Source organism: Plodia interpunctella, chromosome 8 (assembly GCF_027563975.2).
Source record: "Plodia interpunctella isolate USDA-ARS_2022_Savannah chromosome 8, ilPloInte3.2, whole genome shotgun sequence".
NCBI classification, from domain to species: domain Eukaryota; kingdom Metazoa; phylum Arthropoda; class Insecta; order Lepidoptera; family Pyralidae; genus Plodia; species Plodia interpunctella.
Genome location: NC_071301.1, coordinates 744578 through 766236, shown reverse-complemented (window position 1 = coordinate 766236; position 21659 = coordinate 744578). Strand labels below are relative to the sequence as shown.

General features: G+C 35.9%; 1 protein-coding gene across 8 annotated transcripts in view; it reads left to right on the top strand.

Moving 5' to 3' along the window:
- Liprin-alpha overlaps positions 1–21659 on the top strand; it is a 129790-nt gene that overhangs the window by 31026 nt on the left and 77105 nt on the right. The gene's annotated exons all lie outside the window — the stretch shown is intronic.

Genomic DNA, 21659 nt, shown 5'->3' with positions numbered 1-21659 from the left:
TAAATAATCTGATATTGTACCTCGATATTTTAAGTTCAATCAGCGAACTGTGATGTAATTGTTTATAACATCATCGCCGGAACGTCGATGTGGGCCGTGCGATGACGTTGCCCGTCGTAAAACTGTTGCATTTATATTATAACGTAAACAATTCATTGTGCCTGATTTATACTACGCCCCATGCACGCTATCAATATAGTGTGTCGACGTGGCGAACCAAATTAATGAAGACCAATAAGACCTGTTCAACATTATCTGTGACGTCATACAGATCCTTCAGCGTGGTGATTTAATATGACAAGCAAGGCAAGACGTTTGGGGAGAGGTACCACACAGGCAAGCAGATTACTAAGAGCTATATTCGTACTTATATTTTCGTTGTTTCGGCCGATTTGTGGACGTTATCGAGGCACAATTAAAATCACCCAATAAAGCAAGTCCTGAATTTCCTTAAAAATCCTAAAGGTTTAGACAGACATCAGCTAAGGATGGGAAAGATAAGAAACATGGATAAAAAAGTCCTGGAGTAAACGTGGAGATTTAAAATAAACTGTTAGTTGGGGTGGACAAAGAAATTATATACTTTTTTTTATTAGCCTATCGACTGCTGGACAAATCATTTACTGTACGATTTTTTAAAATAAGTATTTCTATATATCACATCATAATAAAACATCTTTTCTTTTTTATAATATTAGTGGGCTAGCGTTTAGTACTTTTGTCATGAAAATTTATTTCACCGATAAACATAAAAAATAAATTTGTTTTATCTCTTGTTACAGGTAAGTCGGACGACAATGGAATGGCGGTCTTGAAAGCATGGTGTACAAGGCCCCGATAAGATAACAGATAAGGAATGCAGGTTATCAGTACGCCATGTTCATGTTCAGTCTGTGTTTACCATAGATATATCTGTTTACATACAACTGTTAGTACTTAGTGATCAGTCATGTACGGAAGTACTCTAGTTTTTGTTTTTGGGTGGCCTGGCCTTTACACGACTGTCTAATTGTCTTTCTCATCTCAGCCAAATGCGAGTTACTGTTTACATTACGTCTATCCCATAGACAACTAGTCTAAAGTCAGGTGCACACCTTATGCGAATCGGTAAGGATTATAATAGAATTCCATGCATACGTGCTGCATACGCATTACCTTACGGTCATTACGGTCATTACGGACATTACGGTCTGCAACCGTATTAGATTTGCACAGATTTTAACCTGAAATAACGCGCCCCATTGCGTCGTTAGAAGATTCGATGTTTCAGAAGATGAGGAAGAGACGATGTTGCCCAGGCTTAATAGCTATATAACAAAAAGTTTCATTCAAATCCGTCCAGTTGTTCCAAAGATTAGCGTGTACAAACATACAGACAATAAACAGACAGACATACAGATATACAGACCAACAGACAAGTTTTTTTTTTCAAACTCTCACTCTGTTGCTGTGACTCTATCGCCTAGTTTTGTTTTTATGTAAATTTATTCGATGTACAGGATTTTTTTTCTACTGTTTTATTATATGTATTGATAAAAGATTTCCTACTCTAAACTACGTTGAAAGAAATAAGTTGCATCAATAATAATTATAATCTATAGATATAGAGAACTTTTGTTATTAAACCGTGCTAAAGATTTATCTAGATACCGTGTGGTTACACAGACTTCTACTAGTCGATTTATCTTTCATTAATCAGTTTAATGTCACTTCTCAATGGATTCAAAGACGTTTCCTACTTTATAGCCCAATCAATTATCTTGCGTTTACCCAAACATCTGTGAGTATTTAAATCATTCATCACATCAATCAGTCTCATATATGAAAATCCAGGCTAATGGACGTCTGACACGGAAAATACCAAAGCACTGGCCATTATTACTACTAATAGAAAAAAAAATCTATCCAACATTGGCGGATTAAAGAACGAATCAACAATATGTTGCGGTGTAGCTGGCAGCTAGCCTGACGGTCATGGGACTATTTATGCGCGCACACATTTAGAGTTCATTCATTCCTATTTAAATTTAGAACGGCTTGATATCGTACGGTGATTCAGTCGTGGCCGAATATGATTGTTGTATTTTTTTCTAGTTCTTTTTGTAAATTTATTGACGGCAATTTTGCAGACGTTGTTTATATAACTTGTGAGGACTATGAAATACATTTTGGAAATTCCGTCCTTAAGGAAGGGGGTGAAATAGAGAGTGGACGTGTATAAAAACACCCGATATATTGATGCAACAGCTAACACCTAGTTTGCCTTAAATTACCAGTCGATTTGACAATGATTTTATTCGACTCACAAAGGTCGTCCTAGTTATATCTAGCTAATAACAATTGCGTAGTACCAGAATCTATATTTGTTTTGCGTTGTATTACGAACATTATTTAGACACAACATATCGATATTTCAAGTTCATTAATCTCGTACGTAGTCTGTGTTTTGATTGCATCTTCTTCAATCCAAATAAATCATCTTGCGATCCACCAGACGGATAGGCTATCAGATACCAGCATACATTGGTTCATAGCCCATGGATATTTTATTCGTCCTAAGAATTTATACCTAAGTAAATACCGTAGGGATTTCTGAGTTGAAAGTAAAGGTTATGTCATTACTTATTCAATCATACATATATATGACATATAACAGGGTAGATGCCGAAGACAGAAAATTGTAAAAAATTATTTCACTGACTTCCAAAACAATTATTTTTGAACAAAAATTGATTACAATTATAATTTAGCAAATATTGAGATTTGAAATTATTTTTTTGTGTCAGTGTGAATTCTAGAATCACGGATATTGTTATCGTGCAAGTAAACTACATGCTATGATCCTTTGTAAAACACACATCCTTGTCATACATAGCTGCTTTCGTCTCATCAAACACGCTCTTTTTTTATTGTCTTCATACATTTTTAACATTTACACAATAATTTCGACAACCCTAATCCCATATAACGTGGACACGGTCCACCGACGACGTGGTTGGATTATTGGTCTCAATTCGAGAATTAGCAGACTGGAACCGCGTGGGCGCGGCTAGTACGATAACCAACATCTGGTGCAATGTGTGTACAGTCAACAGCACATCTTTCGCTCTCTTTCATCTAAGCGTTTCACCTCTCTCATCCTGAGATAGATATCATCTCAGTCGAAGCCCGCTTTTCTGCTTTTTCGTCTCCACTTCGCATGAGGTGTGAAATAACTTCTTCCGGCGTTATCCCGTCTCTCCTTGGTGTCGATTCTTCTAGATATTAAGATAAAAGTCGTAAACTGCAGCCGACGGCCGCTATAAATAAAATTACGGATCTTTATTACAATAATAAAACACGGTTATATTGTACCAGACGGCCAGTGACCGGTATGTTTGTGTGTAATTAATTAGATACTCCAAGCCTGTATTTATTCCATTAATTCACTATATTCCAAGCTCTATCAGTACAGTATTTTCATAGATTTGTCTTTGTATGCAGAATAACAATTTTATATGAACTGATAAGGGTGTCGCTACCGTTAAATGAATTTGACAAGAATATGACCTTTGGTATTTTGGTCCCCAGGTAAAGTATTATAAAAAGCTTTGTTACATTCTTGTATATTTTTCTCCTGTGGCAATATTCATATTTTTTTCTATTTGTACCTTTGTCATTATTTACTAGACTAGTCTGTAAATCTACAAACTTACAAATAAGTCTCTCTCTTCTCTTAGTGTTTTCTCGGTTTCATCCACCAAACGCCGGGTCCATTTTCCAAATTAATCTTCTACACTTTGCATGGTCTTCGGTATCTTTACCACACGCATAATCTCCTTGACAAAGAAAAATGTAGTGTAATGAGTTCAGGATACTTGTAATCCATTCTAATAATATTTATAAAGAGAAAAGTTTTGTATTTTTGTTTGTAATGGATAAATTCAAAAACTACTTGGCCGATTTTGATGAAATTTGGCACAGAGATAGGCGAAATCTTCAGGAGTGACATAGGCATACTTTTTATTAGGTTTTACCCGAGCGAAGCCGGGGCGAGTTATAAAGGCAATTCAAGTAGAACTCAACTGGGGGGAAGTACTAGCGTAACACCGGTGGTTTATCGAAATTCGGTTGGAACCGGTCGAAATAGATGCGGTTGAATTGTTAACTTCAAAGTCCAGCTGAGCCATAAATCAGCGGAAGCTTTATTCGTCGTAGTTAGGGTTGCCACGGACAACTTTATATTTCCGAAAGTAAATTCAGATTTATCTAACCTCAATCAACACGCGCTTGATCGGTTCCGTTCATAAAAAATATTTTTTACAAAGAAATATTTTTTATCGATGCATAAAAAAACTAGTTTCGACGGAGAGAAAGTTTTGGTCTGTGATGTGACCGAAAGTAAATTTCAATTTCGAAACTGGCTGTAATCTAATATTACTTTGGACGTTACTTACTTACTATCCAGGCTCAGTGACCCAAAATGAGTCTAGGCCATTGTCTCGCGCCAGCTCCAGTCGTCACCAGCTCGCAGCTCGCAGATCCGTCTTCACCGTCCGCCGAACCGAACCGCCGGTCTACGACCGACTGGTCGGCCCAGATAGGATCTCTTACTACACGTTCGACCACCATTCTCATAACGTGGCCGAGCCAGCGAAGTGGACTCACCCATAATATTACATTAGATATAATGAAACTTTTCGCTACAAAAGCCTAGTAAAATTTAATACGTTATTTTCTTTCCGGTGGCTTATTTTGCATTATGTGACACCCCTAACTACTCGTACAGTCAAGAGCACATGAAGTTATCCTGCATGAACCTCTATGGCGCCATAATATCGGCGAGTTTACAATGAATTCGGGTAGCTTGACGTGCTGTTGACTGTACATCCAACTATCCGTTCAGCTAGCTTAAGTAGCAGCAGCAAATTGATTTTAGTGTAAAGTCCGTATGCACAAGGAAGGCAATAGATTGCTTTCGCCTTTTAGTGTACATACCCTTTTAGCCCGTATGTACCGTGAAATGTACAGGAAAAGCTTTTAGATTTTCACACTTCAGTTACTGTCACTAAGTTGGAAAATAATTTAGTCTTAGGTTTTTGAAGTGATTAATAAAACTTTTGAAACACCGTTATCTTTGAAATCAGTGGTAAATCTTGACCAAAACACCGCGCTTTGTTTATTATTTTAACGCTTTTTACGCTACCTTCCCAGGCTCATTGATTGAACACCTGTTCCAAACCGAACGGCAGTCAGACGGACAAGCAGACAATGTCAATTGTGTCAAATTGTGTGGGAACCGACCCCCATTGTCCACCACTTAACGCAATTTGACAGGTTGTTTGTTGGATCTTTATCAGTATTATAAGTTCATTTATGAAACTCAACCGAAATTATATTGTGAAGATTTTATTCATGTTTTAGTTGATGAATTATCACCTTACGACATCTGTATAATACGGAGTGGTTCTAGAGTGGGAGCCACAGAAAACGTCAAGAATAACATTCTCTCTCATCTGAGCGTATTTCTGGTTACCTCTCAGCTGTTAAGCGTCGGAGCCCATGGTCTGCCGTCACAATATCAGCACTAAATAGATAAACACAAAATAAAATAGAATTAGCAAAACAGAGCCTTCTCGCTTTCGTAAATGCAATGATACGTTCAGGTACAGTCTACAACACATCGCGCTGTCGAAACTAATATCGTATTCGCTTTTATTACCGCTTACGCAAATAAGACTAATGCAAATTAAGATTTACAATCGTTTAAAATTTACGCTCCAATCCTGTGACATTGAAAGAGTTACCAATATATAGTTACCTCCGCCTCGCCGGTTTGATATAAAGAATACTTGCATAATAATGAAATTCTTGCGCAAAAAACCTTTTACAAAGAACATAAGATTGAATTCTGTGCTAAACAGAGGTCAAAAGGTTCTTTTAATAACGTTTTTCTTTCCTTTTTCCTTTCTCGTTAGAATGCGATGTGATTTGGAAGGCGTGATTTTTACGTCAAAGGCGGAATACGATAGTTCTGGCTTGTCTATGATTGCTTTAAAATATATAATATCACTAGATGCGCCCCGGGGCTTCGCTCGCGTGGGACTTTCGGGATAAAATGTACCCTATGTGTTATTCTAGGTTATATTCTACCCGTGTACCAAATTTCACAACAGTCTGTCCGGTAGATTTTGCGTAAAATAGAATCAAACATACACACTTCTCTCACAAACTTTCGCATTTATAATATTAGTAGGATATAACAAGGCTGATTATTTTATGACGTAAACCCAATATACTGCGCTCCATGGCTCTTTGGCAGACCTTGAGTCTGAACTTTTGAGCCTCCGTGAAAGACCAAGACTGGGCGCCATAGGTGAGTACAGGGAGTATGCATATATCGAGGAGTTTTCTTTTGAGGGAGAGTGGTAAGGTGCCCTTTGAGAAGTCTTTCAGAAGCATTTCCAGGCGTTGCCAGTACGCCGATCTACTTCTAGATCTTGCCTGTTATCAAATGAAACTCCTCGACATATTGCAGCGCCTATTTTATATAGATAGAAAAATAAAAAGGTGTCGTGCAACTTTGGTAAATCCCTTACGAAAGCAAAGTGTAATATTTTTTATTGCTGAAACTCTATGAACTAGTCGGTAAAAGCCGACTGTACATGATAAAAAGCCTCTTTCTCCTCATGAGTTCTTTATTTCACAGTACATTAAAGGGGCACTTCCTCGAATTTATCGCCGTCGACGTTGGAGCCAAAAAAACTAGGTAGTTCGCTTTTTGCGCCCCTCTCAGATTTTGTGCCGGTTTTTTGAACCTCGTTAATTTTTCAGCGGGTTTTTGTTATTGTTGCGCTCTCTTGTACCTAATATGTAGGTATTATTTTAGGATTTGTAATTATTTCGTTTGCGGTAGAAAAATTTTATCAAAAATATGGGAGGAATTATAGAATTGTAATTTTTTAATTATTTTTTTTTACTTTGATATTAGCTATATTACTATTTACATGTCATGGTAAACAAAATATTTGATACCTTTATATGATTACTAGCTTTTGCCCGTGGCTTCGCCCGCGTATTATTTCCCACGGGAACAGTTATTTTTCCGTGATGAAAGGTACCCTACGTCAGTCGTATGAAAAAATTCAAGAAGATTGGTTGAGTAGTTAGAGCGTGAAGTGGTAACAAACAAACTTACTTTCGAATTTATACATATTAGGATTTGTTGACTCCATATTTTCGATTAAACAAATTCTATTCTATTACAATAAAATTCTGACAAAATATATAAGAAAACAAAGTAAATGTAACTTGCCCACTGTTAAAAGCTGAACTTGTAGACCGAGGTCGAGTGAACCCTACGATAGTTTTCGAGAGCCAAGTGCAGTGCAGTGCACCTTTTGTGGGCCGCCTTATTGTCACACGGGAGGCACTTACACGTGAATGTTCGGAGTTTTATTTGCAGATACATACAATATTCCAATTCTTCAAAATTTTTACATTGGTTCCAGGCATTTCAAAAAAAAGCTGCGTCCCGGGGTTTCGCTGCAGTGGGAATTTCGGGATAAAAAGTACCCTATGTATCTATCGTTCCAGATTATATCCTACCCATGTACCAAATTTCTTCAATGGATAACAAGCAAAAATTAATCATGATTACAAATGGAGTTGACGCGAAATCTCTCTCTCATCTGAACATTTTCGCGGTTCCTTCCTTAGACATTGATCATTTTCGGAGGCCAGGGTCTGATTTTCTACTATTTCGTCTTTCGCACGGTCGTCGGTATCTTTAGTTATCAGAATATTGGCACACATATTATCCTGTACGACATCAAGCCAACACTTCTTGAGCGTTGGCCTGGCAGAAGGGGCCAACTGTATAGCCAGAAATTTGTTCCATACGTAATTTAGGACTTTTAACAGTACATTATGATTTTTAACAATTTCAACTATGACTAATAAGCTACAATTTTGCTAAAACTGTCATCGGCTCGCATCTGCTGCGCCCAACTTTATCCGGGAAAGTGCTAACTCTATTTACTGTATATTGTGTTAGCTCTGCAATGCAGTCGCTATTTGTAGGCGGTCGTTAGTTTTACGTCCAAGAGTCAAATAATTTTAAAAGTGGTAAAATCTTTATGCCTTGACGTGCGATGCAAAGAGACGTGAGATAAAACCCAAAATGGCAAATGGATTGTGTGAATATAGCAAAATAAAGAAAATATCTAACTCAAAACCGAGATTATACCAAGTACTCGTATGTAAGTCTGGAATAAATGTGAATTTTGTTAACATCTTAGCGAGTATGTCATTACTTCCACAGGTGTGTTATTCTGGTATTTCTGTCATGACTTTCACGGCGAAGCGACTTTTAAAACAAAGACTAATTATTTGTGACATTTACAAGTAATAAATTGCTTTGTTTATTTAAGCACCTACTAAGACAACGGGACAAGAAAGTTGTGTTTTTTGTGTACTCGACTTAAGGCCTGTGCACACCTATTGCACCTTCCGAACTCGGTGTGTACCGAGCTTTAACAGAACAAAAAATAAGTAAGTCTCCGCAATCATAATTAAATCCTCTTTAAGCTAATCCCAGTCCTTAATGGAACTAACGACAGTCTCGGTCGTCACAACGTCAAATTATAAAAGGGCAAAGGTAAAATCCGAGGCATCTAATTACACGGCGTTCTCAGGATAGTTCATTACCGTCGCATAAGGAAAGCTATCTCCGGGACGAACGGAAATAGGCAACAATGGACCGATTTAACTGGCCATTTCGACGACCTCAGTGACGACCTCGGTGGCCATTTTGACGACATCGGTGGCGAAGTGGTAAAGTGCTTGCCTCTGAACCGAGAGGTCCCGGGTTCGATCCCCGGTCGGGTCATGATGGAAAATGATCTTTTTCTGATTGGCCCGGGTCTTGGATGTTTATCTATATATGTATATGTTATAAAATATAGTATCGTTGAGTTAGTATCCCATAACACAAGTATAGAACTTACTTTGGGGCTAGCTCAATCTGTGTGATTTGTCCTAATATATTGATTTATATTTATTTCGTGGCATTTCCAAATACTGGACATTCCAAAAATTTGACCTTACAAGCCTGACGTTTGTTCTCGAGTGTGCTAGTGTGTTTATTTATTTAAATATCGACGTCTATTCTACCATTTCCAACGCGCTTTGTTTATTGTTGGTTGCTTATTCGCAATCTATATTATAATTTTTATTTTTGTAAAGAGTGTCGCTGAATGATCATTGCGTTGTTGTCTAAAAATATAAACAGTTTCAAACAAATAAGGGAAAAATTATGATACAAATAAAAAATAAGAGATATAAGATAAATTATGATACCGGCAATTATGATACATGATTGTTTTTACGCAAAAATATACATTTTATTGACCAGAACTAATTGATTCAGTTGACGGTGCTTTGTATGTGCGAGTGAGCGAATAAAATTAATTTGAATGGACATGGTTTTTTTAACAATCCCATTTTTACAGCACAAGAATTATAACAGCCTCTTTATTCCACATAATGGTGTGTTAAGTCGAGTCAATATATAGGGAAGAAAGGGAAAAATACTTACGCATTTTTTTTTATTTTACAATATACGTGGGGGCTACACAATGAGAATGAGTGAAAGAGCCGGAAATTCTTTCTAAAAAAATGAAAATGATTTTTTAAATGCACGTGACAAGATTTTTTATGTTTAGCCTTTGCCTTACCTTTGCTAAAAAAAAAAACAAGCACAAAAATATTTCTCCGCCGGCAAATTGAAGAACGGGAAACTAATGAAAATCAATGTGTATTGTATGAAAATGATGTTCATTATTTTTATGCTAGCTGCATATCTTGACGCATTAAGGTCAATGATTGAATTTAGGAGATGAGTTTTCGCAGCTAAACAAGTTAATAAACATATTTTCCAATTGCCATTCACGCGAAATTATAACGTGGTTCCCGAACATAATTAGTGAAATTTCTAAAGCTCAACCGTGTCGCTCTAAAGCCTGAGGCTGAGAGGCTCGCTCAATCCAGTATGAGAGGCAGTCGATACTCTTTGAGGGATTGAGGTTGGCGAGCGTTGATGTAGATTTTTGTGATAGTAGTATGTTGGAAAGTATGTTTTGTGGAGACGAGAGAGACAGAATGTATAATATTGAAGAGAGAAAATTGAATTTATTAATTTTTTTGCGAAAGTCATAGTCACAGTAATAGAAAGTTACAGTCATGTGTTTTATAAGAGAGGAGCTTTTCATGAAGCACGACAAGCAAATTAGAATAATTATTATACTAAATAAAAACAAAATCTTTAAAATCACATTCTCATACAAGCATTTCTGAAACAACAGTTCTGATTGATAAATCCGAACTTATTAGAGTTATCTGGCCGGGGAGTATTCGCCCCATCTCTTCGGCTAACATCTACAAAAAATCTGAACATTCAAAAACAATTAATAGGACAACCGATCGCTTGATATAACAAAGATAACGTCCAATACATCAGCGAGCATTAGAAAAACTCCGTGTCGCTCCCGATACCGAAGGTGAAAAACGGAGACAGCCCGTCGACAGACAGAACAATTTTTACTTCCAGATCAAAGCCGACGCACAATTTATAGCCCAAAGGTACAGTTGGCTGGACAAAAATCTTGCCTATCTTATTTCTAGCCGGTGTTAATAGTCTAGAGAGAGTTGTAAAATCACAGTCGAATTTTCAAAGAAGGTTTATGTTTTTACGCCGAGCCGGCGTCGCTGAGCTTCGGGAGCGTCACAACCCCGAACGCTATCGGTAACACGGGAAGATGAGAAAGATATTATTTATTTATGGGCAATATTAGTATTTGTCTTTGATTTGTTCAAACTTGTTTTATTGTTCGCAGTATACTGAAAATTTTAATTTTAATTTTTGAATTTGATATTCCGCTATGATTCACAACTGTTCAGTTCAATGATATTACTTGGTAGCGAGCAGAAACAATTGGATATTATTCCCGTTTGAAATTCACGTTGCTACTTACTGTCAAAGTTGCCTGCAACTTATTTGTATTGAATGCACTTCGGAAATCTCCACGCGAAACTATTCTGTGTCGGGAAATGCAGTACAATTTCTTCCTTTTAACTTTCTCAAACTTGTAATATTAACCTCAATATTTAGCGTTTGCATTTGTAATATTTAATATTTTATTAAATGAAATATTATGTGACCGTTTCTATTTTGATATTTTCGTATCAAAAAACGTTTATTTGCTCAAACGTAATAGTACATACAGCGCAGTGCAAATAAAAACACAATGTAATGCTTGTAACAGAATGATCTTATATCAATATGGAAGTTGTTATTAAAACATAATTGTAGTTACTGCCACGGTTATCCCTAGAGACTACAACATGGAGTTCTTCAAACATCGTGAAATGAGTAATGCAGGGCCGGCAGCGCGCGTGAACCCCAAAAACCTATTGATCATAGGATAGGAACAAGTACTTATTGATGGAAAATGATACTGTGGTCTCACTTTTCTAAAAATCTCCAGACATTTTACAAGAAAAAACTTTCTCATGTTATCTCCTTATACGAAACTTGTAACAGAGGTGCAACTTTTAATTTGACGACCTTTAAAGTAATTCGTCCGCGTATCTCTAAAGAGCGGAGTTGAAATGAATTACACTTTTCTTTGTCTTCCCGCTAAACCTCTCTTGCTAATTAGGTAGCGTTAGGATCGGTGTCTACTAGCTTCGTTAATTAACACTTATTTATTATGTAACCGGCTCTGGAGTTATGCTCGTGTTTTAATTTTTCCTTCGGCAAATATCCTTTGAAGAGTGGCGTGGTTTATTTATTCATGAGTTTAAATTAAAATTTATGGCATAATCATATCACAGTGTACAACAACCGATTGTAATATTATTTTAACCGACTTGATAGTGTTTCGATACGCGAAGAAGAAATAAATATGGAACATTTATTAGAGCCGACTGTACGTACTTAGCTGTAATCAAAAGTAAGCACGTGTCCCCCGGAGATGGGTAGGCGACTGTGATTGACAGCTGATTAATGAAAACGGGACGCGGAAACCTTGGGTTCTTACGTTTTACATTTATAAGTACATGCAATTTCAAAATTTGTGATTGTTGCGTTTTATACTTTTTAAAATACAGAGTATCTCTGTCTTTATCCAATTACGTGGTAGACAGAGCCAAGAGTCGCGCTATTCTCAGGCGTTGTTTGTCTATATCAGGTACATTCTGCTATATAGTGACAGTTTTCTAGCCCATTGCCATAGAAGTAATCTTAATTTATATGCACTTCCCGTAGAGTCTACTCGGGAGGGAAAACAGCACGTTCTATGCTTGTCTTTCATCAATGTATCAGAACGTTCAGCAAATATATTAGTCTGACAATTCCTGGGGGTTCTGAAATCTATAATCTTAATATATGTATATATATATATATATATATATATATATATATATATATATATATATATATATATATATATATATATATATATATATATATATATATATATATATATATATATATATATATATATATATATATAAATATATATATAAAATATAGAAATAGGGGTTACAAGTTTGTATGAAACATCGTCATTTTTGAAGTAAGAGACATGAAATTTTTAATTGAATTTGGGATTGGTAAAAAATAATAATGAATTAATTCGATTTTGAAAATAAATGTTACCAGTCTTAGAATACGCGATAAAAGAATAACTGAAATTTTACTTCGATTCCTTTTAAGAACTGAAATTCATGCGTGCGTAGCCGCGGGCAAAAGGTAGTTTATTTTATAAACATGTGTTATATAATGATCGTATCCAGATGTTACATAGATATGTATTAAGTTGTACATGTTTCACCTAATTGTTATAAGGTAATTAAAATAATTAGTTTTGTTTCATTTAATCAGAATTATTTAGAATTATGAATCATTATAATAATGTTAAATATGTTGTTCTAAACGACAAAATTCCCTGGATTGCAATATAAAATAGTTAAATGCACGCTGATGACTCATTTGTCGCTGCGAGCTGAGCTAATTGGACTAGCTGAGTCCGGCTCATTAGTTATGCTGTGCCGATCAGTTTAGCTGGTTTGTTTGGAGCTGGGGCGCTTCAGGTACAGTCGACAACACGTCAACCTTACACATTTATTGCTGAGTCAAGTCAAGTCTCTTTTACATGATTGCCCTGTGTATATTTTCAGGGTTCTTTCTGTAATCTGAGCCTTTTCCCGATTATTTTCTCAGTCATTGAGCGTCGACACACACTCACATCACTGTAGTCGGCATCCCTAGTTGCCAGGCCATTAGCACGCATGTCATCAGGGCTTAATTTACTTTATTACAAATAGTAAGAGGCGTTCTTACAGCCTAAGGTTTTTTTCTACCAGTCAACAGACAGAGTGATATAGAGAAAGTTAGCGGGAAGTACGAATGTTGTAGGCATGTGAGTTTCTTCTTTCACCATAATTTCTTGGTTTTCCCAGATTTTCAAATGGGGCGTTAAATTATTTATCTAGGCCGGTAATGCGCGTATGATACCCTCTGCCTTCGCAGGCGTCCATAGATTTGGGGTTTGCTTATTTAGTAGTATTACAAAAAGATACTTAAACGCTATGGGCCTAATTTGTTGGTAAAGCTGAAGTTATAGTAATGGATGTAGATCGACAGTGAGCGGCAGTTGACAGATGGGGCTGAGACACACATTAAAACTTCCAGAGTGGGGATTAACGCGGCTAAATGTTTAATGATCACGCAAAGATGTAGGATTTTCATAGTATATAGCAGGCATGAACATGCGCACTACGGGATGGTAAGTCAAAGGTAGTCGTAGATCGTGCATAATAGTTCGGCATAATATTCTTTATTCTTATTTTAAACTCAGTTGGATTTTCATGAACACTACCTATATAAAAACAAAGTCCTCACATTTGTCCTCAATGAAACTAAATAAATAAATAAATGAGGACAAACCACACATATTGAGCTAGCCCCAAAGTAAGTTCGAGACTTGTGTTATGGGATACTAACTCAACGATACTATATTTTATAACAAATACATATATAGATAAACATCCAAGACCCGGGCCAATCAGAAAAAGATCGTTTTTCCATCATGACCCGACCGGGGATCGAACCCGGGACCTCTCGGTTCAGTGGCAAGAACTTTACCACTGCGCCACCGAGGTCGTCCTAATAACCATCCCGTAGGAAATATTAATTACAAAGTTGTGCCGCATGAAATAAAACAATAATACTTGTGCCGCACATTTTAAAAGAGTATTTCCCAAGGAACTCTTACTTAATGACTTTGATCATTGAATAATTTTATTTCAGTTTGTTAATCGAAAAAGCAATCGCTAAATAATATCGGGCGCACCGCAACAATATCGTCAAATGACGTCTGGCGACCGCAGTGAAACTCCATTTTTGGCGGTGACAAGTTTATATTGCGTCCATTACGTACCGCGAAACGGAATTTTAAATAATAAGTGGTTATGTATTTTGAACAGTTTTTGCAAAACTAAATTGGCAGATTTTTTTAATTCGATAACGTTTAACGTCAAAGAATTAGGAGGTTCTAATGTGGGTTCAAGATTAAAAAGGATATCTTTTCTCAATAGCGTAAGAGCACGGATAAAATAATAGATATGTGTATTATATATGTATTAAAATGTATATCACAACTTTTCCGGCCCGTTTTCAATTTTATTAAAAGTTTTTTAGTTCTATTAATAAATGAAATTACTTTATATAAATACATAAATACAATTAAAAATAAAAGCATAATTACTCAAAAATATTTAAAAAAATATTGAGCAGACTACTTCTCAATTTTATACGAACTCGATGCTCTGAACGAGATTAAAAGAAGAATACTCTGAATTTTACGAGGTTGGTTGTTGTGTGAGCTCTGATGAAACGTTTCATTTTATTGTGTTGTGTGGCCCAGCGGACCAACCCGCGGCTAAGAGCGAAAAGTCCACGCACAATGAGTGTTCTTTATTTTTTTAGGCTTGTTGCTTGCAGCCGCTGCTGAGAGCGAAGGTTTAATATTTAAAAAGATCCACAAAATCTGTATGCTAAGATGAAGTTATGCCAACATCGATATTCCAAAGTATGTTATAATTATACAAAACGAATTGATCTCAGATCTTGTGCTTTTGTTTGTTGCTAAATCCCCTGACAGGTGAGTAGTGAGTAATAGATAGAAATCTAAATTTTATTCTAACGAGGATCCCTAAAAACCGGTAACAGAACGTGAATGTGCGTCGTTTCAATATGTCGAGATGTATGGGGTCATATGCCCTGTGCCTTTCATGTTATACAATTACTTGCCGGCCTTTCGCTTGTGTTAGATGTTTTACTGTACTAACTTTTATATTTTATGGCCAAGTCTCTCTCTCTCTCTCTCTCTTTCTCTCATGTGAGCGTTTTCCTAGTTTTTTTAGCTGTCAGAGATCATCGAAGTCGCTCACGTACTTTTCCTCCACTGGGCACGGTCGTCGGCATGCCTTTAATGATCTGACAACTGATCATTAAATAAATAATTATATTAGGACAAATCACACAGATTGAGCTGGCCCCAAAGTAAGTTCGAGACTTGTGTCATGGGATACTAACTCAACGATACTATATTTTATAACAAATACATATATAGATAAACATTCAAGACCCGGGCCAATCAGCAAAAGATCATTTTCCATCATGACCGAGACCTCTCGGTTCAGAGGCAAGCACTTTACCACTTCGCCACCGAAGTCGTCTTTGTCACGCATCAAATCTGTGCTTTTTGGGTTTGCCCCCTGGCAGGCCTAGGCGATATTATATACTGTCATGCATACCAGAGATATTACGAAATTTTTATTTTTCATGGCGATGTCTCGATCTCATAATGTGTCATTTCAAACAGGATCCATCAAAAAATAAAATCTTTTTTGTTTATTATCTATGTGTGTGTTTATCAGTCTCTCACATCAAAACTGAGGTGATTTTGGTGTGTGTGTTAGTTGGAAAGCTGGAGAGTGCCACAGGCAACAGCTAGTTGTTTATAATTTGTTTTTCTATGTGTTAATTGTATCTTCACTTTTGATTTATTACTTTAGTTGTAATAGTAGAATTATGAGCCTTCAGAACTGTTAAAAGAGTGTGTTGTGCAATTTATATCAGGATATGTCGGCACACCTTGGAGACGTTTTCGTGTCGCGCGCAACATGAGAAATAGTACAAATTCGAGCGTTAAGTGAAATTAAACAAGCCAAGCGCGAGACTGGATTAGATTATTTAGTTAGAATAAGTGTCAAGTCTTCTTTCTTTTCTAGTGTGTTATTGCTAACACTTATATCAGATTTTATTCAAGTAGCCTAAAGTCACCTGACATGACTTTTACGACTACCTACCGGCATCTAGTGACAAGTAAACTTAAACAGACTAGATACTAATATTAGACTTAGGATGATTAATGACGTATTGATGACAAAAATTAACTAAAAACTAAGTGTATTGCAGACTTCCATGTAAGTTGAGGAAGCGGCGGCGCAATAAACTTCGCCGCAGTCTTTTTATAACAAATTGGGTCTTAGAAGTATATTTTAGCTAAGTGGACGATCGTACATTATTTAATATGTTATAAGTTCCAAAAAAAAAACTCAAATTATTTCAAACCCAAGGCTTCGGGCCGTCACAGCCGGTAATGACACTGGGAAGACGCAAGGTTGAGAGAGATTGAGTGAAACTTAAGCACTCTAAGGATAATTTTATATTTAGTTAATATATTATTTTAGCTAACAGAAACTACCCCATTAAACTTAAAAAATGTCTTCGCATCAGCCATGTTTATGTTGGCGAAAAGTAAACTAAAAGTGTTTTATATTCTCAGAAAATTGTTACAAAGTTTCTCACTACTTCTCCAACAGCGAAAAATGTAGTTGGGATGAATAAATTTATCGCGAATAAAGTCACCATAAGGACGCCATTGTTGGTCTGTATTTCGTTGAGAAACGTTTGACATAAAAATACGTTCCAGAAATTAAGGGTCTTTTGTCTGTATTTAATCTGTTATGTGTACGACACGACATCTGCCTTGGCTTTTAATTCATTTATTAATAAACCTTAATGGCAAGCAACAGACTAAAATAGAAAATTCTCCATTTACATGATTCAGGTTCTGAAATTGATTGATTGCCTGTGTTTGTAGTGGGATTCCAGCGGAATATCCATTCATACTAATATTTTAAATGTCTTCTTTCACGTGAAATTGATGTATCAGATTGAGGTGATAGTTGGAGAGCTATGGAGAGTGATATAGTCTAATTTATAAAGTAAACTGCGGTATACCGCGGGCGGAGGCGCGGTCTACAACTGGTTGCTTAATAAATTAGAAGCGATCTAGCAATCTTGTTGTTAGATATATTTCATTTCAAACATTATATTTATAGAAAAACAGTTGGTCTGTCTTCTAATGATCCATTTATCTTTAGATATGACTACATCAAGCCCTATTCTAAGGCATTACTGGACAGCACATGAGAGAAAAGAACACTATATCCATTTTCTACATATAATGATGGATGAAAGGAACTTTCAGTCACGCCTGACCTTTGCTCAGGAAATAAGTGGAAGCTCATAAAGTAGTAAAAAGGTTTCGTTAAGCTCGTCCCACGGAGATAAGAGGCCACGGTGTATGGTTATGATGTTACATACAGTCCCTTTGAAAGTTACATTGTGATTCAATACTACTTTTTAATTGAGATAAATGAGTATTTTATTATATTTCCAAGCTTTTATTTAATTTGTACTAAAACTGTTAATTTTTTGTCTATAGTCCGCAAGCGCTCATTTTCATCCGGTTTTCTTTTAATATCAATCCTATTAATCTTTTTAATTCCACAGCGTAAATTTACTATATTTTCTAATTAACTGTTGGTTTAAAGTAGTTTCAGCCAAGTTTGGTCTAAGATTTATGCTGAAACTTTTAAATACTGAGATTTTTCACGCTGAGGTTGCTATTCTAAAGTACTAAACAAAATTACACGTATGATCTTAATAATAATAATTGTAGAAAGTTTGTTTTTGGCCTCAGAATCGACTATTCAGGACGGGGTTCTAACAAGCCCATAATGAATGTTGTTGTGCCGTTTTGTCATAAAATTCTTTATCCATTTGTCTCTCCATCCTTGGTCAGCTAAATTTATTTGTTACTTTAGTAAAAATTTTAGTTCAACATTCATTATCATATCCTGTAATATGTAAAACCAAATACAATCTCCAGAATTTTTACATAGTTTTGTTTTTCTTTGCAGTTTTAGTATCGCGCATATTGTGCTCGCGGCACCATTGATAACGTTATCATATTATGGAATAGGTCACCATCTTCTTTATATTTACTGCCTATTGAGAGATAACACGGTAAGGAGCTTCAGTTACTTTGTCCATATCAATAAATAAAATTGGGATTTTTGTCTGTACGGAATAAAATGGTGGTGAAATGTTATTTAATTGATGCATAAAAATATTATTTTCTTCCAAGCCAAAATAAAATTAGGCATATGAAGCCGTGGGCAAAACCTAGTTAAATAAAAAATAATCCTTGTGCTCGTTTAACTCATTTGTAAATGGTGCAATAAAGAGTTATATCTATCTGTAAGACAAACTCGCTAGTCAATGGCATTTTAATGGCCGTTTAACAAGAAAACGAAATTCAGTAAAAAAAATAAATTGGAGCATTCATTCAGCTCGGGGACAGACTGATTAGCTTAGATGAGTGATGATACAAATGAGATAATTACATCTTGAATAATATTTCATAATCCGGTCGCTCGAGTGGAAACATAACGGCCTCGTCTTTGAGATTTTAATATTTTGAAAGCCAGATAAATCTTTGAAATTTATCGTATTTTTGAGTGCTCTAAAAGAAAGTGCTGATCTCGGAGAAAACTGTAAGAGGGAATTTTGGGAAATGTGTTGTGCCACCGTGGATACAATTCGTTAGCATTCGCATGAAGTCACTGTATCAAGATTACCACTGTATCAAAACGTCCTCATATTTAAATGTCAAGGTAAGAAAATACTATATCTTATAAGTTCTTTCCCTCAACACAACGAACATACTTGTATAGATTTATAAGTTAGCCCATAGAGAATCCATTTAGCTAATAAGCTAAAAGATTTTATTCATGCAGAAGGCACATACCCGGATTAAGGCGATATACGGCCGGGAGCTTACTGCAAAATGATAATGAGCTTTTTATTTATCGTCCTTCCTAGAGCTTTAGAAAATCTATTATTTTTTAAATAGTATTCACACAATTATAAAAAATATTTTAAAAAACTGGTTAGGTAAGTATATAACTGGTAAAACAATGTTTTCAAAGCGCTCCGGGATGTGTGCTGGCGACACATTTAATATACTGTTCTCGGCTGAGATTCTCGGGTTTCAAACTATATTTTCTTTGAAACAGCAGAAATAAATGTTAGTGTATTTTTTAAAATTATTCAATTGTCAAAAAACACTCCGGTGTAATTAACATGTAGAATTTATCAAAGGCTCTTATAATATTTGACGACCTCGGCGGCGCAGTGGTAAAGTTCTTGCCACTAAACCGAGAGGTCCTGGGTTCGATCCCCGGTCGGGTCATGATGGAAAAATGATCTTTTTCTGATTGGCCCGGGTCTTGGATGTTTATCTATATATGTATTTGTTATAAAATATAGTATCGTTGAGTTATCCCATAACACAAGTCTCGAACTTACTTTGGGGCTTACTCAATCTGTGTGATTTGTCCTGAATTTATATTTATTATATTTATATTATATTTATATATTTATTAATATGTTTAAGATAACTTGTCTCGTTCAAATTAGCTTACTTTGTCACTTGTTCTCCGGCTATTTTTACAACCCTAATAAAAGCAGCCTGAAAAGATTACCCTAGCCTAGCCCAATCGGCTCGGATTTGAGGCAAAAAACTTTATACCTTCTAGAATTACGTCACATTTGACCGACCGTCGCAGTGCTACGCGTCGTACGTAGCCCGGCTCGTAGCAGTGGCTACGGGCAAGCCAACCGCGTCGCTCGAGCGCTACGAGTCGCTACGAGGTGCTACGAAATCGCGACTACGCGCTACGAATATGACATGATGAATTGATGTTGAAAAGTGATTTGTATACGGTGATTTACGTCACTTGATACTTGACAATGTTTTGAAGTGTTGGTTGGACGATTAGTGTGGGCGTGATGCCAAATTAAGTCTCAGAAAAAAGTGTAAACAAATAGTATCTTATAATAATAGCAACTAACTTTTTCGTTTGGTTGCCAAATTAATTTATTCAAAAAACAAACAAAAAAACAATTCAATTCCATAAATGCAGTAGGTTTTGCTATTGAATTATTCATCCGTGAATGATTTGTCGACTCTGGTTTAATAGGATTCCAATTTTATACAGTTTCCATTCTGAATAAAATTTATAATTGGAACTCAAATCATTTGAATGCTTGATTTTAGTCTTCAATTGAACTTATTTCGATGAATTGTTGTTTGAGAGCTATAATAACATAAATGAATGGCGTAAGTACTCTCGTTTGTAATCGATTTCGTCGAGAACATGTTAATGGTCCTTAGAATATAAATAGTTTTATAATAAGTTGTTTTGCCTGTATGTTTTCCGAACAAAATAAAATTACATTTCTCGCAGCAATGAGGATCAATGACGTTATTAACTGCAGATATATAACATAAAAATATCCTTAAATAACAACGAAAACTAATAAATTGATTTGAAAGGATTTTAATGAGGAGAAATCTAGATATATATGGTTTATCTGTAGCTTTAATATGGAAATGTGGACTGTCTTCTTCATTTGATTTTCATTAAATTCAAATTCAAATCATTTATTCAGAAATTAGATCTTCACAGGCACTTTTTCTCGTCAATCTTTATAGTTATTTCTCACAAGCTACAAACTACTGGCATTTCGGAACGACCACTGCTGAGAAGAAATGCCGAAAGAAACTCATTTGAACAGTGTTGGTCCCTATCATGCCAGATCGGCTTACCATTATTGTTTCTTACAATGTTTTTTTTTTCTAATAATATATAAAAGTACATAATGTACATAGTCAAAAGGTATATCAAAACAGGTTATGATTGTGATCCGAGTGCTGATTATAATCTGACCAGAAAGTTCTGCATGAAGGCACGTCACACAATTTCATTTGATTGCTTCTGTACTTACGTTTACTTACATTCATATTTATATAGAAGTGCAGAGATGGACTGGCTGGCTTTCATTCCAGTAATAATTGCTAAGTTCACCCGGGCGATACTCGGGCAAAGGCCATACTACGACGAAAATGATATCTTTGCATTTATAACATTTATCATTTGTCACTATATATTATTATATATATTATCCAACAAATCTGTAAGATCTGTATTCCTTTGAGTCATTCAAATCCGGCGTCGTTGTCGGGTGTTGAGCGGCGATATCCGCAAATCTTTTCGTCGATACCTTCGGCTCAATAGACATCGCAATATTCTCCCGATTCTGTGTTCCCAAGTTAAAAGATTCTGTTGGTGACGACCTTGAGGGATTTGAGGGTACAGAAAATGAACTTTTTAGACTTTCAAGCGTGCCTTTTTTA